This window comes from Hyla sarda, chromosome 11 (genome assembly GCF_029499605.1).
Source record: "Hyla sarda isolate aHylSar1 chromosome 11, aHylSar1.hap1, whole genome shotgun sequence".
Taxonomy (NCBI): Eukaryota; Metazoa; Chordata; class Amphibia; order Anura; family Hylidae; genus Hyla; species Hyla sarda.
This window is the reverse complement of record NC_079199.1, coordinates 100,198,596-100,223,783: the sequence shown is the minus strand read 5'-3', so window position 1 is coordinate 100,223,783 and position 25,188 is coordinate 100,198,596. Positions and strand designations below refer to the sequence as shown.

Below are 25,188 nucleotides of genomic sequence, written 5' to 3'. Positions count from 1 at the left end.
GCAAAAAAAAAAAAGGAACTAAGATTCACGCTGAAAACATGCACGAAGGCCTCGTACAGCACAGCTTCCTCTACTACAAGGTGGGGGAGGGTCAGAGCGTACGCTGATAGCCCACTGGGGGTGATGGTATACAGGCAGCAGGACAAGTCGCGCACATTCTACGGAATCGGAATGGGCAAAGCTATCAATGTTTTACCTTTACTTACAATGCTTACCACTGGTTCCAAATGGCAGAGGTGTACTGAGGCCTAAATCGCTAAGTCCAACCAAAAGGATCACCAAATATCGCAATAGGGGGGATGAAGTGACCAGTTGTGGTTATGAAGGATCCTGGTGGTGGGATCTGGCTTGCACGTGAGCAGTATAATTGTCCATTGGGTATCCACTGGATTTGTTCCAAGGAAAAATCTGTAGAGCACATACTCAACAGTGATCCAATGAGTGGTTGGATCAACAACAACAAACTTATCTACGCAGAACATATATCCGACTGAGAACCATATCTATATATCTGCATAGGAAGCAACCGGCCATATCAAAGACAGACAAAGGCCATGTCAAGAGAAGACTCAATAGAATTTTATGGGACGTAACCATGAAGACCAAACAGATGTTCATGGAAGTAAGCAATGAAGACACGACAGTTGTATCTACATGGGAAGTAACCAATAAAGACCCAACATAAGTATGTTAACAATGGAGACCCACATATCCAGGGAAGACTCAACAAAAAAAAAATCTGTATAATAAATATCCAATAGAAAAAAAATTGCATAGGGCATGTCCAATGAAGACCCAACAGATAAAAATCCATAGGGCATGTCCAATGAAGACCCAACAGACAGATACAAGCAGAATGTAACCAATCGAGACCCAAAGACATAACCACATAGCATATGTCTAGTGAAGACCCAATAAATATATTTGCCCAAGTCTTAATCGAATGAAACAAAAAACAGGTTTTCCTAGGCAAAGACCCAACTAAATACGATACAACCAGTGAAGATCTAAAGAATGTGTTTGCAACAAACCCATTTGCCAATGGACATAACAAACGGAGACCGAACATATGTAACTACTTGAACTACGACCAACTAAGACCCAATACACCGAATAGGACATATCTGATACAGACTTCACAGAACTCCTTCCAGTTGATCACGTCTCCACCCATCACATTGTACAAATACTGGTCACTTTACAACAGTCCCGACACTACCAGTACTCACCACTATAAGAAGAAAAAAAATAAAAGAATAAACGCTTAATCTATATACCACACATATGTATAATGATACCATCACAAAATCTTAGTAACCTGCGAAAGTTCTCCAGTCTCATCTGAAGACCAGGAAATCCTGGAATCAATATGCATTTCTGTCTCTAGGGGCGCTGCAAGGAAAAGGTTTCAGTTTAGTTTGCTTGTGGCTGGACTCCATTTTGTTGGCTTTAATGGATATTTATTTATTTAATTCCTATTAATGTTCTCCCCCATCACAGATAACGGTTTCCCCCATCACAGATAACTGTCTCCCCCATCATAGATAACGTTCTCCCCATCATAGATAACATTCTCCCCATCACAGATAACGTTCTCCCCTATTACAGATAACGTTCTCCCCATCACAGATAACGTTCTCCCCCATCATAGATAATGGTCTCCCCCATCATAGATAACGGTCTCCCCCATTACAGATAACGGTCTCCCCCATCATAGATAACGGTCTCCCCCATCACAGATAACGTTCTCCCCCATTACAGATAACGTTCTCCCCATCACAGATAACGTTCTCCCCCATCATAGATAATGGTCTCCCCCATCACAGATAACGTTCTCCCCCATTACAGATAACGTTCTCCCCCATCATAGATAATGGTCTCCCCCATCACAGGTAACGTTCTCCCCATCACAGACAAAGATGACACCAACATACAGCATTTAAATGATTTTCAATTTGTGAAACTACAAAACTACTCCACTCTTTTAAGACACTATAAGAGGTTTAAGACATATTTTTATATAAAAGAGGTTCAAGACACTATACTGTCTAGAAGTACAGAAGGTACACAAGTTAGAGAGTTTATGTGCTGAAAACCAAAAGGAAGCACAGAAACAAAACCTACTATTCAAAAACACAAAAAAGAAAGACCAAACTCTCTATATTGCTATGGTCAAACCCATGGGTGAGATTAGTCTTTTTACATAGATTGTATCCAAAAATTCACTAAAAAGGCACAAAATGAATTACGTGAACACAAAACGCATTTTGTGACCGCAACAATATTCCAATGGCTTTACATGCATACAAAGCAATATCCCCGATGTTCTAACCTATCAGACCGTTGCTTTCATTATCCTTCTCTGATGACCTATGACCGCACCTGTCATTTATTTGGAACATGTGTGAGCGCCATATGACCTCATGCCGCCATGTGCTGCTCATTAAACTGGAGATTATCCAAAGTAGAAGTTTGGGTAAACTTAGGCCCTAGACGACCCCCCCCCCCCTCGATTGTTACATTCAAACAATTGTGGGATCATTTCTCCCTTTCGATTAAATATTTACAAGATTTGTACGCAGAAAACATTCTATTCCGTGAAATCTACTCACACCCGTCAATCTCTACGATCAAACAATTGTGAGATCACTTCTCACTTTTGGTTTAAATATTTACAAAAAATGTATTTCATATGCAAAAGATTCTATTCTGTAAAATCTAATCACACCCGTCGATCGCTACGATCAAACAATCGGAATATCATTTCTAAATATTTACAAAATTTGGAGGCAGAAGATCAGTGAAACCTACTCACACATAAAATGTGCTTTACATAGTCAAGGAAGACTAAAACATCAACTAAAACATCAAAGAACAACATATCCTCCCCCCCAATCCTTCCAATCCAACAAGTGTTCGAATCCTGAGTTTCCGAAATGTTTAGAAGAACCCAACCAATCACAAGAGTTCTGTTTCTGATCACAATTCAGTATGATTTGGTGAAAGCACAAAAATTTGTATCCAATGAATTCGGCTGTCTACAGTCACACAAGATGAAGGAAACTAAAGCTGCCAGCCTATCCATATATTTACATACAAGTTCCTCTTTTGTCGGAATGGAGTTTTTTTTAAATCTCTTTTACACTTTGAAAGAAAAAAAAAAAACACACTTGGCTGAGCTTCGGCACATCGGCGTCAATTACCCAGCACACGGTAACACCTCACCTCCTACACCCAGGTTTCACTTCCTTGGATGTCACACAGGTTGAGCAACTAAAACCACGTGCAGGGATGTGTATATATTAGATAGCATAACCTCAACTGCAGGACCGTGATAGCAATGCGGAATCTGTTCAGCTGAGAAGACTGGGGTCTATAGTAGAGGTCTTTAAACTGTGGACCTTCAGATGTTGCGAAACTACAACTCCTAGCATGCCCGGACAGCCGTTGGCTGTCCGGGCATGCTAGGAGTTGCAGTTTCGCAACATCTGGAGGTCCACAGTTTGGGAGACCACTGATCTATAGGTTTGAATGCAAACTGGAGAGAAGATAGGGACTGTCTAGAAGACAGCGGTTAGAGCAAAGAGCTCGCAATCTAAATCTGGAGATGGGAAAGAGCAAAGAGCTCGCAATCTAAATTAGCAGAATGGAAAGAGCTAAGAGCTCGCAATCTAAAATCAGCAGAATGGAAAGAGCAAAGAGCTTGCAATCTAAATCAAACGGGAAAGAGCTAAGAGCTCGCAATCTAAATCAAACGGGAAAGAGCAAATAGCTTGCTATCTAAATCAGCAGAATGGAAAGAGCAAAGAGCTCGCAATCTAAATCAGCAGACGGGACAGAGCAAAGAGCTCGCAATCTAAATAAGCAGATGGGAAAGTGCTAAGAGTTAGCAATCTAAATCAAATGGGAAAGAGCAAAGAGCTCGCAATCTAAATCAGCAGAATGGAAAGAGCAAAGTGCTTGCAATCTAAATCAAACGGGAAAGAGCAAAGAGTTCGCAAACTAAATCAGCACACGGGACAGAGCAAAGAGCTTGCAATCTAAATCAGCAGACGGGAAAGAACTAAGAGCTTGCAACCTAAATCAAACGGGAAAGAGCAAAGAGCTTGCAAACTAAATCAGCAGACGGGACAGAGCTAAAGAGCTAACAATCTAAATCCAACGGGACAGAGCAAAGAGTTCGCAATCTAAATCAGCAGACTGGACAGACAAAAGAGCTTGCAATCTAAATCAGCGGACAGGATAGACTAGTTATGTTTGGCCTAGTACAGTAAAGTATATGCAACGATGATGACAACCATATGTAACTGTATGCAAGATGTTGTTGATGGTGGTGATTGGGGGGGGGGGGGGGGGTTAGAGTTTCCAGGATTCGGGAAGTTGGATGCAGGATATGCTCTCCGTTACAACAAGGAAACATGGTTCTTGTCGATTATAAACAAGACGTTGTGTTTCCTGGCCTCATCCTGGCCTGTCTTCCCTTGACTTGGCCCCCACTACCATAACCACCCAGAGGAACCGGAGGGGAACTCGCTGTAAGCCAAAGTCGGGTGACCCCCCGGAGGGTATAAAACGCGAGGCCTTGCCGGCGAGATTAGGCTCTCCTGAAGTGTATACCATAAGCCATGCCTTATAAGGAGCGCGTGTACAATCTTTTCAGCCAGTGCTAATGACGAGACCCTTAAGCCTGCAGATTGTGCCGGCTGGAGAAGGGGAAATAAACAAAATAAAATAAGCAGGGACGTACTTACGAGCAGGGAGCCACGATGACTGTCTTATTCCCGGCCCTCTTCCTCCGGGAAGTGGCCCTGGAGACTGGAGCAAGAACAGGGGAGTGTGGAGATTGAGAAGAAGAACAAGGAGAAGAAGAAGAAGTGGCCTCTCGGTCTCCCGTCTCTCGATGCCACCAGGATCGGCGAAGAAGAAGAAGTGTCCCCAGTTTGTCACTAAAACAGTGTGGAAGGTCCCCCCCACCACACACACTCACACGGCTTGTCCTGAGTGACAGAGAGGACCTCTGCCGTCAGCGGGTAAAGGGCAGTGACAGATGTAAGGAGGGGAGGGGGGCCGCCTGTATGTGAGTGTGAGAGGAGGGTATGGTTTGAGGGGGAGGGAAGGGGATGCCTCCTGCCTTAAAAACAGCTGTTGAAAAGAAAGCCGCTGAGTTGATTTCCTTTGCCTTTAACTGGTCCCTCCTCCCCCCCCCCCCCCTTACTAGCAGAGAAGTCTTCAACAATTAGAAGTTCTGAAACCCAATTTTTTTTTATATTTTTCGCAAAATGTTACATTTAGGAATTTCGACAGGGGAAGGTCTTGGTTCGGGCCAAAATCAAGGCAAGCCCCCCCCCCCCCCCCCCCATAATTTGATACCTTCCCTCCCTTGCAATAAACACATACACTTCTATGGCCAATTGATCCCGTAGCTAATTAACCACCTCCTTTTCCCTCCACCCAGGATGTTTTTGGACGGTGGAAATCTTGCACCTCTGGCTCTTGAGGGAATTACACAGAATGTGGAGGAAGTTCTGCCAGTCACATGATACGTTGTTACAACCAAAACATACCAAAAAAAAAAAAATATATATATATATATATATATATATATATATATATATATATAAATTATATATATATATATATATATATATATATATATTTATATTATTATTATTTTTTTTTGCAATTTTTTTTAATTTTTTTTAATTTTTTTTGCAAAAACTAAAAAAAATTTGCAAGGAAAATAAAAAGTTTATGAAATATAAATAAAAATAAAAAATCCGCAAATAACAATCAATATGGCTGCTACTATAGCTCCCCCTAGGGTTGACACTCAGCTTTTTTAGACCCCAGAAAGACCAGTCAGTCAATCTCTTTAGGCCAAAGTTTCCCAATCGGTGTGCCTCCAGCTGTTGCAAAACTACAACACCCAGCCTTTGGCTGTCCGAGCATGCTAGGAGTTGTAGTTTTGCAAAAGCTGTTGACACCCTGGTTAGGAAACAACCAATACGGCTGCTACTATAGCTCCCCCTAGGGCTATACGCACATGCCGGGAGTTGTAGTTTTGCAACAGCTGGAGGCACACAAGTTGAGAAACACTGCTTTAGGCAGTGATGGCATTATCGCTCTTGATTAACGTCATGATGTGCATGTCAAGACTGAAAGAAAGCTGGGTGATGACCCCCTTGAGAAGAGCAATGACACCTTCTTTATCAGAAATAGGTAACTACCGTATTTTTCGCCCTATAGGACGCACCGGCATATAAGACGCACCCAATTTATAGGTGCAAAATCTAAAAAAAAATAAAGATTTTGAACCCAATAGTGGTCTTCAACCTGCGGACCTCCAGATGTTGCAAAACTACAACTACCATGCTGGGAGTTGTAGTTTTGCAACATCTGGAGGTCCGCAGATTGAAGACCACTGCATAGGAGGTAATACTCACGTGTCCCCGCCGCTCCGGACCCGTCACCGCTGCCCTGGATGTCGCTCCATCGCTGTCGCCGTGTCCCCGTCGCTCCAGAACGTCTCTGCTGCCGGCCGGGTATCCTCGCTCTCCGTCGCCGCCATCACGTCGTTACGCACGCCGAAGCACGTACGCGACGACGTGATGACGAGGAAGGAGAGCGCCGGCCATACAGAGGATCCCTGAACGGAGAAGACACCGAGGAGGCAGGTACGGTCCCTCCCGGTGTCCTGTAAGCACTAACCCGGCTATTCAGCGGTGAAATCGCTGCGGTCCCGAACAGCCCGACTGAACAGCCGGGTTAGTGTCACTTTCCCTTCAGACGCGGCGGTCAGCTTTGATCGCCGCGCCTGAAGGGTTAATACAGGGCATCACCGCGATCGGTGATGTCCTGTATTAGCCGCGGGTCCCGGCCGTTGATGGCCGCAGGGACCGCCGCGATAGGGATGTATTCGCCGTATAAGACGCACCGACTTTTCCCCCCCAGTTTTGGGGAAGAAAAAGTGCGTCTTATACGGCAAAAAAAAAAGCGGTACCTAGTATATAACTAGGGGGGGGGGGGGGTAATGAAAAAAGAAATTTAAAAAATAATAGAAAAAAAATTACATTATAAATATATATACATATAGAATATATATATATACACATATATATATACGAAAATAAGAGTACTGCAATCCGTTGTTGTATATATACTGCTTAGCCTTGATCCAGGCTGTGTGGACTGTGGGCACCTGCGTTTGACATCATCATGGTAGTGCTGCTTCAGTACCTCTTTATACATACATATATATATATATATATATATATATATATATATATATATATATATATATATATATATATATATATATAGTAAAGGGGGGGGGAAGGAAAATGTTGAGAATTTTAAGAATCCGGTGTATGAAGACTGGGAAAACATACAGGACCTGGTGCTTGGAGATGGGTTTATGAGGCCATGGTGGTGGCTGATGCTCCCCTTCAGCTGTCTACATTGTCACTTGCAGTCATGTAGGGGGTAGGGGGGCACGCAGTGAGTCATCTGTAATGATCGGCTTTGAAGGTGCGCCGGTAATGGATTATCTTACTACTGCTTCGTGCCACTAAATGTTATAGAATACCCTTTCTACCGAGCAGACAGCCGTGTAACAGCATGATAGATTGGGGAGAAGAACAAGGCGAAGGAGGCGTTGTAATAATTTGTTTCCATGTAGTTATCACGAAATGTATCACTACCGTACGCACGTACGCATTTCATCCATGGTCCTTGTAAGATATACGACCCATCACCTACTGAATGCTGCCGGCACGGAGAGGACATGATCCAATAAAATGAGTCTACTGTCTCTTTAAAAGTTGGAGTTTTCAAACCAGAATTGGACACTAGGCCTAGGGAACCAACCACTAACCGGGTGGTTTCACCGTGACTTCTTCTGGAGCAAACAAGAGTCCAAGACTGAACCTGATAGATAAAAATTTTCCCCAACTTTTATAACTACATCTAGAAGAAGTTGGAGAAGATTATGGCCTCGAATAGTGTTTCTCAAGCACAGTTCTCAAGTGCCCCACACAGGTCATGATTTAAATGGGCACTCTCATTAAAACTTATTTTTGCTATTGCACTCCTTATGGTAAATAAAAAGTATTTCTAATGTACTTTGTTTGAAAAAAAGTTTTTTTTGTGTTTAAAAAAGCTGCCACTAGGTGTCTCCCTACTTGTCCAGAGCACATTTCCCGGAACCCCCCCCCCCCCCCCCCCCCCCCCCCCCCCCCCCATCACTTGCACAGACTTTGGACTCCTGCTGGCCTGGCAGAAGTCCAAAATCAGGAAATGCAGTCTGGAGTGCCAAGGAGGGGGGGGGGGGGTGCGGTTTCTTCCTGAAGGTCTCCTGACATGTTGCCAATCATCCATTTAAAGGGGTACACCACCCCTAGATATCTTATCCTCTATCCAAAAGGTTAGGAGATAAGATGACTAATTGTGGTGGTCCCGCCGATCGGGACCCCTGTGATCTCTGCTACGGCACCCCAGACATCCGGTGCACGGAGTTGACTTCGCTCCATGCCGGATGACTGGCGATGCTGGGCGGATGCTAGTGACGTCACGGTCATGTCCCACTTGTGACATCACGGCCAAGCCCCCTCCCATAGACTTGCATTGAGGGGGCGTAGCCATGACGTCACAGGCGGGGTGTAGCAGGGAGATCGCCACTGGGGACCCCCGGGATCAGACATCTTATCCCCTATCCTTTTGGACAGGGGATAAGATGTCTAGGGGCGGAGTACCCCTCTAAGTAATACTCTGTAGGACACATGAGATTGTGTTTACCGATAAAGTTGGCCCCTGATACCCTATAAAACTTCAAACAATTCTACCTGGTCAACCTACCCTGCCCTAAAGCCACCCATACACAAGATAAACGTGGGCCAAAACAGGCAATTTTAACAATTTTGACCATCATCATAATAAAGACATTATAAGCAAATCATCATGCCAACCGATGGCAGTCTGTTACCTGCCAAAAAGGTCACAATATGGGTCCCATGATACTCAGTGCACCTTACTCTATGCTTTATGTGATGTTGATACAATGGTCACTTCCCAATGATACCTTAGATGAGAGGAGATAGTCCTATGCTACAAATCAGAGCCATAGATATTGTATTGCCATACTGCCTACATTTTTGGATTTTAATTGTGGTGTTTTTCCTGTAATTGTATGAATAAATAAAGTGACTATTTTTTCAGTAGTTATTACCGTAAGTCCTTTTGTGTACAATAATGTCACAATATGGTATGATTAGATGATCACATGCCACGTTGGGTAAGCCAAATCTTGATCGGCTAGTTTAGTCTGGCACATTGATGGTCTGGTCGACTGTTTTATTGACTGGCTGCATTCTGGCTGATGGTCCATTTAAATATCTGGTTGAGGTTCATAGGACAACTGGTCAAAAGTGTCACCATGGTCTATGAAGGTCTTCAGAATGAAGTCAACTTTTCCACTGGGCCCCAAACACTATCACACGGGAAATTCCCAAACGTACAAATCAGACAATTGGTGGAATAAGGAAGATGACGTTATCTAATCCTTTCCCTTATTGATTACTATGGTGGGGGGTGGGGTGGGGGAGAAGGGGTCCATTTAGATTGTGCCCCTCACACGGGGGTGTCTGGAGATCATCGTACGTAAGCAGCCACTTGCAGTCCTGATGGATTGTACATTGGCCAGTGCTGCAGATAGGACCTGATAAGGCCTCAGACACAGTCAGGAGACCCCGGCTCTAGGTGTTGAAGAAGGAGATTACACACAGGGGGGGTCTGTGAGCATGGCCGATGAGTTTAACCTCTTCCCCACCACAAACTTACTAATAAAACAGTAGAAGACACTGACCTGAAGGTGAAAGAATCCCCATTTTAATGTGATATCTACAATCATTCCCAGAGCCGAAATGCATGATACAACCCAATACCAAGGAGGTTACAAATACCCCTATTATATTGGAATCCAATACAACTGAATGCCAAAAATAAACCATCAACAATAATATCAATAATTTACGTTTTTGGTTAGTCCAATGCGTCCCTATCGGTTAATTGGCATGCTTTATAAAGGAAGCTGGGGAAATTACTATATCATTGTGGGAAAACATTCAGTACAACTAGTAATATATTCCCTTAAAGGGGAACTCCACCCCTAGACAAAGGATCCAAAAGGATAGGGGATAAGATGTCTGATCGCTGGGGGACCCCCGTGATCTCCGCTGCGGCACCCCAGACATCCGGTGCACGGAGCTAACTTTGCACCGTGCTGGATGACTGGTGATGCGGGGCGGGGGCTTGTGACGTCCGTCAAACGCCCCCTCCATTAGACTTGCATTGAGGGGGCATGGCCGTGACGTCACAAGCAGGGCGTGCCCGTGACATCACAAGCTTCTGCCACTGCACCCGACACTCTAAATGAATGCCGGGTGCAGCAGGAAGATCGCGGGGATCCCTTTGGATAAGATGTCTAGGGGCGGAGTACCCCTTTAAACCTCTGCTCATTCTGGGCTTAGGAGTCCAGTGGGCGGTTCTACTTAGTGATTGACAATTGTCTCTATATGCTTACTGTCAATCACTGAGTGGGACCAACAACTAGAGTCCATTTAATCCTCTATTGATTATGGGTTTAGGAGTCCAGTAAAGTGGGACTGACATTGTGCATATATAGATAATTCTCAATCACAGAGTAGGACCGTCCACTGGACGCCTAAGCACAGAATGAGCAAAGGTTTAAAGGGAGTCCAAGGGGCGGTCTCACTCAGTGAATGAATCAGAGATATATTAATATATATTACCGTCAGTCACCGAGTAGGATCGTCCAATGGGATCGTCCAATGGACTCCTAAGCCCAGAATAAGCAGGGTTTAAAGGGAGTCCAGTGGGAGGTCCTAATTAGTGACAGCTAACTAAGTAAGCACACTGTCAATGACAAAATAGGACCACCCACTGGCATCTATTCAAACCTCTGTGGATTCTGGACTAAGGAGCCCAGTAACTGAGAGAGTGCATACTAATATCAATGCCAATCATTGAGTAGGGATGCCCACTGGACTTCTTGGCACAGAATTAGAAGAATTTTCAAATAATTTCAGTGGGCATTCCTACTCCGTGATTGAAAAATGTCTGCCACTGGACTCCTAAGCCCAGAATGAGCAGAGGGTTAAAGGGAGTCCAGTGGGTGGTTCTAATTAGTGAATGGCAGCTATCTATGTAGCTATTTATGTAAGCGCAATGTCAATGACTGAATAGGGCCTCCCGCTGGTGTCCATCCACACCTCTGTGGGTTCTGGGTTTAGGAGTCCAGTAACGGACATTGCGCATATAGAGATCACTGTCAATCACTGAGTAGGGCCACCCACTGGACTCCTAAGCAAATAATTGGTAGATGTTTCAAAGGAGTCCAGGGGGAATTCCAATGCAGTGATTTACAATGGTCTCTATATGTTCACTCTCAAATACTGGAGTCCATTCGATCCTCTGCTCATTCTGGGCTTAGGAGTCCAGTGGGCGATCTTACTCAGTGACTGACATTGTGCATATAGAGATCACTGAATCACTGAGTAGAACCATTCACTGGACTCCTAAGCCCAGAGTGAGCAGAGGTTAAAGGGGTACTCCGCTGCCCTGTGTCGGAAGCTCCGCTCCCCAGCATCCGGAAGTTTATTGTGCCGAACGCTGTGTGCAGGCTTACATGTTCAGGGCCGCCCCTCATGACATCACGCCCGCCCCCTTCGTGATGTCACGGCACGGGGGCGCGATGGCCATCACGCCCCCTTCCCATAGACTTTCGTTGAGGGGGCGGGCGTGACGTCACGAGGGGCAGCCCTGAACACGGAAGCCCGCACACAGCGTTCGGAACAATAAACTTCCGGACGCGGGGGAGCGGAGCTTCCGACACAGGGCAGCGGAGTACCCCTTTAAAAAAAAAAAAAAAAAAAAGAGTTCAGTGGGTGGTCCTAATTAGTAACTGACAGCTATCTATGTCAGTCACTGAATAGGACCACCCACTGGCGTTTATTCAAACCTCTGCGGATTCTGGGCTTAGAAGTCCACTAACCGGCAGAGTGTAGACTAATATTGCTTTCAGTCAATAAGTTAAACCGCCCTCTGGACTCCTAAGTACAGAATTAGTAGAGGCTTCAAAAGGAGTCAAAGGGGCATTTCTACTCAATGATTGACAATTGTCTCTATATGCTCACTCTCAATCACTGAGTAGGACCGACAACTGGTGTCCATTCAATCCTCTGCTCATTCTGGGCTTAGGAGTCCAGCAGGTGATCTTACTCAGTGACTGACATTATGCATATAGAGATAATTGTCAATCACTGAGTAGGACCGCCCATTAGACTCCTAAGCCCAGAATGAGAGGAGGTTTAAAGGGAGTCCAGTGGGCAGTCCTAATTAGTGAATGACAGCTATCGATCAATCAGTGAATAGGCATTCTGGCCTTAGAAGTCCACTGACAGAGTGCATACTAATATCACTATCAAGTCACTGAGTAGGACCACCCACTGGACTCCTAAGCAAAGAATTAGGCTTCAAAAAAAAAAAATAAAAAAAAAAAGAGTCCAGTGGCCATTCATAATCAGTAATTGACAATTGTCTCTATTCACTGTCAATCACTGACAAGGACCACCAAACTAGAGTCTATTCAATGGTCTGCTCATTTTGGGCTTAAGAGTCCAGTGGGCGGTCTTACTCAGTGACTGACCTTGTAAATATATAGTGATTGCTGTCAATTACAGAGCAGGACCGCCCAATGAACTTCAAAGCAAAAAAATTGAGTTTTCAAAAGAAGTCCAGTGGGGATTTCTACTCAGTTACTGACAGTACCCATACAGACATAGCTGTCAATCACTACTAGTAGGACCTCCTACTTGACTCCTAACCCCCGAATAAGCAGAGCTTTAAACAGATAACAATATACTGAAGTCATATATCTATCTATCTTCTCAGCTCTGGCTGCTCTAGAACATGCTCCCCGCATACTGGACCGCACTTTCAGTGGCTCATGGTAAAAGCTTCCTTTAGTCTATGACTATTCCACAATCCGGGACATACGATTCTCTGGGAATCGGATTTCATGGTCAAAAGGACAGAAACCTTCCTGGTTACAGTAAGGACTGCATTATCCTACAGCAATGTTTTCCATACAGCGTATCTCCAGCTGTTGCAAAACTACAACTCCCAGCATGCCCAGACAGCCTTTGGCTGTCCGGGCATGCTGGGAGTTGTAGTTTTGCAACAGCTGGAGACACACTGTGTAGAAAACGCTGTCCTACAGGTTGGAGAGCAGGCCTCATCTATTGGTAGCACAACGTGGCTTCCCACGGAAGACACCCAAGCGACATTTATGACAGTGAGGTTTCTGGCGCAGTTTTGGCGCCTCAGTCAGGCCGTAAAAAAGCCGTGGGAGCCTCAGTAATAGCAAGACGAGCGAACCTGTCACCCGGTCTCCCATCTGTAACCACATCAGTGTTTCCTCACAACATATTCAAATTATTGTCGGTAAAAAAGCGACGTCTATGGTTTCCCTGCATGTTTTCGATCTTCACCGTTCTTCTCTATGGGTGGTAGAGGTTGTAGTTACCGTTACTTTCTCTGCCCGGAACTACAACTCCCAGCAGTGGAAGCTCCAATCATCCAAATACCGGAAGCCATTAGATCTGGAAACCAAACCTTCCAAGTCCACCTGACTACGACTACGGCAGACAACATGAACCTTGAGATTACGGATTCTGTAAAACTGGGGGTACACGAAAAAAAAAACGCGCCTCGTTACGTCACGATACAACTGTGTTTCTGGACACACTGTATCTCTTCACCGCAATGTCATTTTCTTCTCTCATTTTCCTTGAACGGAAACCACAAGAGTATTTCATTTCCAGCTCTCGGAGCTGACTGAGCCTCTATTGTTCGTGGCTGAGCAGTAGTGTTCATATTGTGTGCGCGTGTCGGGCTGCAAACTCTGCGCGGTAGGGATCGGGAAACCTACAGAAGCTTAGATATCGGCTTTCAATACCTGGCCCAGATCTATTGCCTCAGAGGTAGAGAGAAGCTGACTTAGTGACTGCACCAGCAGAATAGTGAGTGCAGGATATAACTCAGGATCAGTACAGGATAAGTAATGTAATGTATGTACACAGTGACCTCACCAGCAGAATAGTGAGTACAGCTCTGGAGTATAATACAGGATATAACTCAGGATCAGTACAGGATGAGTAATGTTTGTATGTACACAGTGATCTCACCAGCAGAATAGTGAGTACAGCTCTGGAGTATAATACAGGATATAACTCAGGATCAGTACAGGATAAGTAATGTAATGTATGTACACAGTGACCTAACCAGCAGAATAGTGAGTGCAGCTCTGGAGTATAATACAGGATATAACTCAGGATCAGTACAGGATAAGTAATGTAATGTACGTACACAGTGATCTCACCAGCAGAATAGTGAGTACAGCTCTGGGGTATAATACAGGATATAACTCAGGATCAGTACAGGATAAGTAATGTAATGTATGTACACAGTGACCTCACCAGCAGAATAGTGAGTACAGCTCTGGAGTATAATACAGGATATAACTCAGGATCAGTACAGGATAAGTAATGTAATGTACACAGTGATCTCACCAGCAGAATAGCGAGTACAGCTCTGGAGTATAATACAGGATATAACTCAGGATCAGTACAGGATAAGTAATGTAATGTATGTACACAATGATCTCACCAGCAGAATAGTGAGTACAGCTCTGGAGTATAATACAGGATATAACTCAGGATCAGTACAGGATAAGTAATGTAATGTATGTACACAGTGACCTCACCAGCAGAATAGTGAGTACAGCTCTGGAGTATAACACAGGATCAGTGCAAGGTAAGTAATGTAATGTATGTACTTTTTATGTAGGTAATGTATGCTCACAAGCCATATAGATATTATGTAGCCCGATGAGAGAAGAGGCCCTAATGTGTCCGATAAAACCCCCCAACATTAGGTGCTGTTACATCTCATTTTCTGGTCCTTGTTGGTCTCCCCCACTTCTTGAGGTCATTTCTACCAAGATTGACCATTACTGTGGTTTTGCTATATAATGTGTTGTCAATACGATGAAAAACGGAATAATCGTTAATATGTGACAAGTTTGTCAACATTTTTTAACCCCCCCCAACAAACTATATTATTGATCTGTGAACCCCAAAGTTGCAACACAACCCCCCACCCCCCAATGTTGTATGTAGGAGCAGCGTATAATTCCTCAGAGTTGTTCTGGCCGCAGACCTAGATAGATGTCCTGGTGTGACCCCTCTACTCTGAGCCAAAATGGCTTCTGGGCTCGTGCAACCCCCAAATGCAGAAGATTCCCTATATCCAGGTGGGGGTGTAGTGACTGACCATCCGACTGCCAGCGACCTCCGGGACAGATGGTGGCGGAGGACTACCACATAAGAGAGCAGCGTGCATTAAGGGTCGAGGAACGGATTCATTTGCTGGATAAGGGAAGGAGGAGGGGGGGGATCTCAGCTGTCGTGGGGGCCGGCGCTGTTATGGACGCGGGGAAGCACATGTGGAATAGAACGTAATGTTCTGGTTGAGGAATAATCCACCAGAGCTTTGGATTGATGTAATTGGGCCAGACTGTTACGAGGGGAGGGGAAAATACGAGTGAAAATCTCCTATACTGAGGCTGGAGTCACGACAGCCAAATTCTGACTTCAGGCCATCAAACATGTCAGAGGACTACAATCCCCAGAAGACACTTCACCGGCCACTGAGGAAGTCCATGTACTCTATGGGGGAGATTTACCAAAACCCGTCCAGAGGAAAAGTGGCCCAGTTGCCCATAGCAACCAATCAGATCGCTTCTTTCATTTTTAACAAGGCCTCTGCAAAATGAAAGCAGAGATCTGATTGGTTGCTATGGGCAACTGGGCAACTTTTCCTCTGGACAGGATTTGATTTCCCCCCCCTATGGACAGTGGGGGCCTTAAAAGGAGAACGGGGCTTCTTGCTGCGGACCTAGATGTCACATCCAGCCATAAAAGTCGCATTGAGACTCAAGTTAGTCCTTTCCTACCCCATAATCTGGTGGCCGGTGGACCTGGGTCTTTGTTGCCCCCAAAGCCTTCTCATGGGAAGCCTTGATGTCCACCCTTTCAGTGCCGAACGTTCATGACTATGGTTGTTACCTGGACGGTATTTATCCAACCAATTCTCCAACTCCCAAAATGTTGCAACCAGGGGGGCCTCCAGCTGTTGCAAAACTACAACTCCCAGCATGCCCGGACAGCCAACGGCTGTCCGGGCATGCTGGGAGTTGTAGTTTTGCAACAGCTGAAGGCACCCCTGGTTGGGAAACTTTGACCTATACTATATACTACTATCTAGTCCAACATGGTGGGAGTTGTAGTTTTGCAACAGCTGGAGGCACCCCTGGTTGGGAAACACTGACCTATACTATATACTACTATATAGTCCAACATGCTGGGAGTTGTAGTTTTGCAACAGCTGGAGGCACCCCTGGTTGGGAAACACTGACCAATACTATATAGTACTATATGGTCCAACATGCTGGGAGTTGTAGTTTTGCAACAGCTGGAGGCACCCCTGGTTGGGAAAACACTGACCTATACTATATACGACTATATAGTCCAACATGCTGGGAGTTGTAGTTTTGCAACAGCTGGAGGCACCCCTGGTTGGGAAACACTGACCTATACTATATACTACTATATAGTCCAACATGCTGGGAGTTGTAGTTTTTGTTTGGGGCAGCTGCTGAGCCACAGGCTGTATCAGGGCATGCTGGGAGTTGTAGTTAATAACTATTGCAACTCCCAAATTTAATAAAAAATAGTGATTAAAAAGTCACATAAAAAATAATTGGTCCTGTTAAGGAGAAATAAAAAAGTTATAGGGGTCAGAATAGGACAAAAATTCCCTGCATATGTGTATCCTGTGATGTCACGCATATATAATTAATTATGCAAATTAGCATGGCCGGTATTTTTCTTTATTTATTTTTTTGCAAGAAAGGTGGCGACCCTAGTCCTGACATAGCAGAGGCAGCAGAGCTGAGGTTGTCATCTGGCCTCCCATGCTGCTTTAGGATAACCCTGTACGCCAACAAGAAAGGGAAAAGGCAATTTCACCTCTGCTACATAAGTTATTAATAGGATCGCGCCTTTTAGTTGAATGAACTAAAAATACAGCGGGGCTGGCGGGGAAATTACACATTCCCTGCGGTAGTCTTCAGTATCTGCTGCTGTAGGGTGTTGTTTATAAGAGGTGCCCTACAGGGGGCGCTTCCATTTGTTACCTAGCACAAGCGAACCAGGGTCACATGACTAAGCAGACTCTCTTTCCTTCTATTCTGCTTTGATGTTAAAAGGGGTATTCCAGGAAAATACATATATATATATATCTCAACTGGCTCCAGAAAGTTAAACAGATTTGTAAATTACTTCTATTAAAAAATCTTAATCCTTTCAATAATTATGAGCTGCTGAAGTTGAGTTGTTCTTTTCTGTCTGGCAACAGCGCTCTCTGCTGACATCTCTGCTTGTCTCGGGAACTGCACAAAGTAGAAGAGGTTTGCTATGGGGATTTGCTTCTAAACTGGGCGGTTCCCGAGACAGGTGTCATCAGAGAGCACTTAGACAGAAAAGAACAACTCAACTTCAGCAGCTCATAAGTACTGAAAGGATTAAGATTTTTTTATAGAAGTAATTTACAAATCTGTTTAACTTTCTGGTGCCAGTTGATCTATAAAAAATAAGTTTTTTCCTTGATAACCCCTTTAAAGACCTACTAACTCCCAACACAGAAGCAGAAAATAGGACCTTACTGTAACATCTTAGCACCATAAGTCAGTATTTTAAAGGAGTACTCCGGTGGAAAACCTTTTATTTATTTTAAATCAACTGGTACCAGAAAGTTAAACAGATTTGTAAATGACTTCTATGAAAAAAATCTTAATCCTTCCAGTACTTATTAGCTGCTGAATACTACAGAGGAAATTCTTTTCTTTTTGGAACACAGAGCTCTCTGCTGACATCACAAGCACAGAGCTCTCTGCTGACATCACAAGCACAGTGCTCTCTGCTGACATCTCCGTCCATTTTAAGAACTGCCCAGAGTAGGAGAAAATCCCCATAGCAAACATATGCTGCTCTGGACAGCAGAGAGCATCGTGTTCCAAAAAGAAAAGTCCTATGTAGTATTCAGCAGCTAATAGGTACTGGAAGGATTACAATTTTTTAATAGAAGTTATTTACTAATCTATTTAACTTTCTGGCACCAGTTGACTTAAAAAAAAAAAAAAGGTTTTCCATCGGAGTACCCCTTTTAAATTACTGACTTATCTGTCTTTGCCTACTGCCATTTTGGATTGGCTTGTCCATTTGAAAAAAAAAAAAAAAAAGAGTTTGCCACCGGAGCACCCCTTTAACGAACCTAAAGTTTCTCTACAAACAGTCTATTGGCTTAGGACAGTGTAAAAATGTTCAACTTCAGTTCTTCTCCACTGATTACTTTAAGGGGTACTCCGCCCCTAGACATCTTATCCCCTTATCCACGGTAGTCACGCCCCCTCCCATAGACTTGCATTGAGGGGGCGCAGCGATGACGTCACGAGCCTTCGGCACTGCACCAGGCGCTCTAAACGAACGCCGGTTGCAGCACGGAGATCGAGGAGGTCCCAAACAGCGGGACCCCCGCGATTAGACATCTTATCCCCTATCCTTTGGATAGGGGAGAAGATGTCTAGGGGCAGAGTACCCCTTTAAGTTGGACACATGCAAGATAGTAGTCAGCCATAATCTTGATGGCCAACAGCCATGTTTCTTGGTTCCTTATAGATATGGACACTCGACTGAGAATGCATGTGGTGTGAATGAGAAGTTACTGACTGACAGCCCCTCTTAGCTCTCCTAAAACAAAAGTATCAGGTAGATTAAATCCATGCCCAATCCATCCTCTGACCACCTTACATTAGGTTCGGCCAACACTACATGACCAGCCTAATTTTTTAGGCTCTTCTAGCTGATATTTAAGAATGCTGCCATTTTATGGCCACTAAAAGCAAAGTAAAGTTGACCCCCCCTAGAATGGTTTAAAGGGGTACTCCGCCCCTAGAAATCTTATCCCCGATCCAAAGGATAGGGGATAAGATGTCTGATAGCAGAGGTCCCACCGCTGTGGCCCCCCGCAATCGCCTTGCTGCACCCGACGTTCGTTTAGAGCGTCGGGTGCAGCACCGGAGGCTCGTAACGTCACGGCCATACGTCACAGTCACGTTCCTCAATGCTAGTCTATGGGAGGGGCCGTAACGGCAGTCATGCCCCCTCCCATAGACTTGCATTGAAGGGGCATGGCCGTGACATCACAAGCCTCCGGCCCTGCATCGCCAGCCGTCCGGCACAGAGCGAAGTTCGCACTGTGCACTGGATGACTGGGGTGCTGGAGACGAGATCCTTTGGATAGGGGATAAGATGTCTAGGGGCGGAGTACCCCTTTAATTTGATCCAACATCACAAGTAATAGCGGTTCCCATAGAAGTCTTAGTTCGTGAAGGTGCTTCAATGGGGCCGAAATGGTACAATACTTATATTGATGGGGTCAGATCTTCCATGTAGTAATGGATTGGACCATCACAAGACCCCAACTATTATATCGAGCAGAACCGGGGTCTATTGAGTAGGATGTTGTCCTGCAATTCCTATCTAGCCCCACCGCAAGTCAGTGGTCAATAGGCAATCCACCTGTCCTATTATTTGGGTTTATGGATGGAACATGTGTCCAAGGCCAGCAGAAGGTTATAGCCACCAGTGACTGAACAGGACAGATGTCACCCCCACCTCTTCTAGACCTAGACTTGTAGTGTCATCAGCTACAGTTATGTCACCTGTTCTCTCATAGAAGAAAACACAACATCCTAATGATTGCCTTTCCGATACCCAACGTACAAAGACGCAACATAAAAAGTCATTCTTAATGTGAGATGGTTCGATCGGTACCTGGAGCTGCTTCCCGAGATATCTGCTCATCATTCGAGGGAAACACAAAATGTCCACAAGGAATATCTGCAAGAGAAGAAAGGGAAAGAGTCAGCTGTGTTACAAATTGCCGAGAGGTTTACAAGGAGAGAGGCGAGTATGTGGAGATATGGTTTAATTGGCATCAAAAAGCAGCCTAGGAGCACAATACCGAATATGCCCGAGAGGAGGGACACCATGAAATGCACTAAAGACGGACATTGTTAAAAATGGTTAGACATGGCCCGTGAGCCATTAAAAGGTCTCACACCAATGTCACTGTGAACGAGGAGGCATGAAATAGTGGAGAAATAGCTGGACCCGGGGTCTTCACTATTAGTGGCAGGAAAGAATCCGAAAACAAGTGGAAAACATTGATTTTAAAAAACGACACAGTCCTCTCCGATAAGGAATCCTTAGTAAGCTCCAATATTAACCCACTAGGTCAACCAAAGGAAGCAATCCAGCTAAGGGTCCTTTAAGACAACCAGATGACGGCCTAATATGAGGGCTAAATCAATTATTGCCCATGTAGGGGTGCACCTACGAGCACTGGATGGTTCCTTTGGGGTTCTCTTACATCATTGTTGGCAGCACACCCCCACTCGGAGATGGACTGCTCACTGGCTGATCACTGGGTTAGTACAACCCTAAAAACATTGTCAAAGAATGAGCATTTTGCTTGTTCATCAGATGATCACTGGAATGTGTTATTGACCCTTAAAGGGGTACATACATACATATATATATATATATATATATATATATATATATATATTTATATAAAAAACAAAAAGCTCCAAAACCACCATACTACCTGGATATGTTCCCTGTAAACCATCCTGCCTGATAAGCATGTGTCATGTGGCCCCCCATTGTCTTCTCTGGATTCTTGATATTCTTTGCCATCTCCCAACAATCATTGCAGCTTTGCAAGCCAGCTCCCTCTCTGAAAGCAGCCCCCACCCTACTGCTCTGTGAGCAGAAACAGAGTTGGTGTCTGATTGGCTGAGGCTGCACACACCTCTCAGTTCTGTGCACTAAAGGGAGCATGACTTATTAGTGCAGGTCAGAAACCACATGGTCTGTCTCTCTCAGGAGGGTGGGAGCTGCTTTCAGAGAGGGATATGGACAGAGACAGAGTGGATGGCTGAATGATGTCATTGCCTCACTTCAAGGATATAAGTTACAACCAAAGAGTGAAAACTTCTCTATGCAGTTAATGAATGATATTTAGACAAATAGGTTGATGAGAGGGAAAGGATGGACTATGGGTTTAGTTCCCTGGAGTACCCCTTTAAGAGATGAAGTAATGACCACTTATGTTCAGCTAAAGTTAAGAAGGTCATACCTTACAAGTGAATTCAGTAGGACTGACCAACCATCTACTGTCTATGGTTGCCTCCTGACACCACCAAAGACCGATATCGGAAGAGAAACAGGGTACAGGGCACATTGAAGCTCAGATACCCTGATCCTTAGGTTCTTCAAGGGATAAGTTATCAACAGAAGAATCAGTGTATGGCCAGCTTCAGGGATGGATCAACAACCACCACTAATGTTCAACTAAAGTTAGTTATAGACGCACAAACAGCTTGGCCAATAGTTTAGACAAGACTTGGTTGGAAAGTACTCTTGTCACTTGTCATTAGGCCTACTTATCCGCAAGATGAGCAGATTTAGACATTGCATACAATGTGTAGTTCCAAAAAGTGACAAAATCGAGGCAATATGATCTTTGTTGGACTGGAGAGACCCATGTGGAATCCGCAACATAAAGGTCACACAACAAGATGTAAAAAAATTTTTGGCCAAATATGAAACCTATGAAACCAGGGTGGTTGAAACTAACCCATAACATGTTTTCCCCACCAGTCGAAAAGAGTATAGGACCAACATGGATACCCCATTATGGACAAGCATCCAGATAGTGACACCGATTAAAATCGGGCTAATAACCAAGGACTCTTATCAGCCATAGAGATAACATCCAGTTAACCTCTATATCGTGTCTACACCAGCTGGTGATAATAGAACATGGCGGCCCCGGACTGGGATCTCACCGACATATGGCTGCAGAGAGTGTTTATACTCATTGGTAAGCAATGGTAGGCACTGGCATCTACACATCACTGTTACTCATCCTGACAAAAGTCGAAGCAGATGGTTCTCTGACTCAAACAGTGTTGTACGATCTTTGAATGGAGACTGGGATGTTGCCGGGGTCTCCGCCGATTACTCATTATGTAATGTGAAGGAAACACAGAGTGAATTGTATCAAACACCAAGTCATGGTATTCATCTAGTGCTTCTAGACTGGCTTCTAGAGGGGGCACATGACCCTATGGCGGTGGTCTCCAAACTGTGGCCTTCAAGATGTTGCAAAACTAGGTCTTTAAGCATGCATTAAGTATGCTTCAAGTCGTAGTTTTGCAACAACTTGAGGGCCACAGTTTGGAGACTACGGCCCTAAGGCCTTCCACACATTCAGAGGTTCATGAACCGGTCATTAAAAGGTTCATCATTGCATTGAAGAACATGGACAATATTATCCCCAATTCGTTTTATGGCAAATCTGTATTTATTAAGTTTTCAAAACAGCAATAAAAACAAAGTCCCAATTCATTTTATTAGGAATATCACAAGGTATCTCCTCTTATATTTGGTGTAAGAAAACAGAGATATCATTAACCTGTCTAAAAAGAGCAGCAGCATCGTGACGCGTGGGCCCGATACAACTCCGAAATATCTAAGGCAAAGTAACTGCTGGCTACTTATTATGATGTCAATGCAGAATTGTACTATAAAAATCCAAAAGGAGCAGTATTATAGTAGTTATATTCTTGTACATAGAGGGCAGCATTATAGTTATATTATTGTATATAGGAGGCAGTATTATAGTAGTTATATTCTTGTATATAGGAGCAGTATTATAGTAGTTATATTCTTGTATATAGGAGGCAGTATTATAGTAGATATATTCTTGTATATAGGAGCAGTATTATAGTAGTTATATTCTTGTATATAGGAGCAGTATTATAGTAGTTATATTCTTGTATATAGGAACAGTATTATAGTAGTTATATTCTTGTATATAGGAAGCAGTATTATAGGAGATATATTCTTGAATATAGGAGCAGTATTATAGTAGTTATATTCTTGTATATAGGAGCAGTATTATAGTAGTTATATTCTTGTATATAGGAGCAGTATTATAGTAGTTATATTCTTGTATATAGGGAGCAGTATTATAGTAGTTATATTCTTGTATATAGGGAGCAGTATTATAGTAGTTATATTCTTGAACATAGGAGGCAGTATTATAGTAGTTATATTCTTGTATATAGGGGGCAGTATTATAGTAGTTATATTCTTGTACATAGGAGCAGTATTATAGTAGTTATATTCTTTTATATAGGAGCAGTATTATAGTAGTTATATTCTTGTATATAGGAGCAGTATTATAGTAGTTATATTCTTGTATATAGGAGCAGTATTATAGTAGCTATATTCTTGTATATAGGAGCAGTATTATAGTAGTTATATTCTTGTATATAGGAGCAGTATTATAGTAGTTATATACTTGTATATAGGAGGCAGTATTATAGTAGTTATATTCTTGTATATAGGAGGCAGTATTATAGTAGTTATATTCTTGAACATAGGAGCAGTATTATAGTATATTTGTGTACATGGGAGGCAGTATTACAGTAACTGCTAGAATATGAAGTGACCACCACCGCAGGAGGCGGCAAAGAGAACCTGCTTTCAGGAAAAATAAAATGCCAAATCTCAGCTTTATCTTGATACATGACAGGTCTGACATTCAACATGGATAAACAACGTAGCAAAACACATTTTTCAGATGCCTTTAGAAAACTATATAGTGTACGGATGCGACTGTGAATACACATTGTGCGTGGACTCGCTCTTCGGTAGCCCTTGTGGCCGGCCGCCGAGGCAGAAGAAGACGGGAATAAAAAGCTGAAAGCTGGAAATGTGAAGTCGGCAGTGCAGTCCATTCTCTTCTATTCCCTTGCGCGCTGCCAGCTTTCATCTGCTCATTCCCTCCTCCTAAATTCTCTTTCGTGGCAGCACCCATGGGTTTCAAAATCCTGTTTGCCCAATCAAGTAAAAAGTAAAATCCGATAGAGCCTGTTAAGTGAATTAAATTATTAAACAATGGATGAGCCGGGGCCTCTCGTGCCTGACAGAGCAATGTTCTTGTTTCCAAGTGAAAGGTTTTCTCTTTTCGGTTGTGTAATATTGTTCTGAGCCGAGGCGATAATCGATGGGGAATGCGCAGCCCACGGCGCGGCCCGTTCATCCACAATGAGTCTTCGAGACCTTAAGCTGTTTAACGAGTCCAGGGGCAATCCCTGTATTGGTGCAGAATGGCGTTTGCCAAGAAGGGAGAGAAAACGAAGAAGTTAGAAGACACAGCCTTCCACCATTCTTCACAGAAGACGTCGGCTCATTGTGTCCTACTAAATGTCCGGACAAATGTCCAACTAAGAGCCAGTCTGGAGATTTAGGAAGCAGAGTAATGGGATTTTTATCAGGAGTCGGCTCTCATTTGTCATGTTCGGGATCAGCAACCATCTGGGCGTAGTAGATACGGTGGGTTGACATACACCAGGACCACTGATGAGCTTGTCCATCTCACCGCTTCATCTTCTGACAAATTGCCCAAAGATTTCGTCGTCTCTTCCAAATGAATTACTTCTCACAGTTCCTATCTTGACACATTCCTCCTTAGGGTCTCACACCTACCCCGAAATGGCCTTATTCTCCTCAATGGAAAAGTTTTTATTAATATTAGTCCTTTCGAAAGTCATGGTTTTCCTCCATTTTTCATCCATCGAGTTGACAAATTACACAAAAGTCCACAGCGGTGGAGCTTTAGGTTTCCTCCAACTTTAGGCAGACACTTGTAGTTCTTAAAGGGGTACTTCGCCCCTATACAGCTTATCCTTTATCCAAGGTGTCTGATCACAGAGGTCCCGCTGCTGGGGACCCCCACGATCTCCTTGCTGCACCCGGCGTTTGTTTAGAGCATCGAGTGCAGCGCCGGAGGCATGTGACATCGCGGCCACGCCCCACTCTTGACATCACAGCCACGCCCCCTCAATGCAAGTCT

At 44.0% G+C, this 25,188-nt stretch overlaps 1 protein-coding gene across 8 annotated transcripts in view; it reads right to left on the bottom strand.

Moving 5' to 3' along the window:
- Positions 1 to 25,188, bottom strand: part of MEF2D (myocyte enhancer factor 2D) — a 211,149-nt gene that overhangs the window by 110,744 nt on the left and 75,217 nt on the right. For 6 of the 8 annotated variants that reach the window (XM_056546376.1, XM_056546368.1, XM_056546372.1 and 3 more), the window contains exon 2: positions 20,031 to 20,096. The gene's annotated coding sequence lies outside the window, so the exon portion shown is untranslated. Of the gene's footprint in view, positions 1 to 4,747; positions 5,045 to 20,030; positions 20,097 to 25,188 lie in introns of those variants that run through there. The other 2 variants (XM_056546375.1, XM_056546374.1) reach the window with 2 other exon arrangements.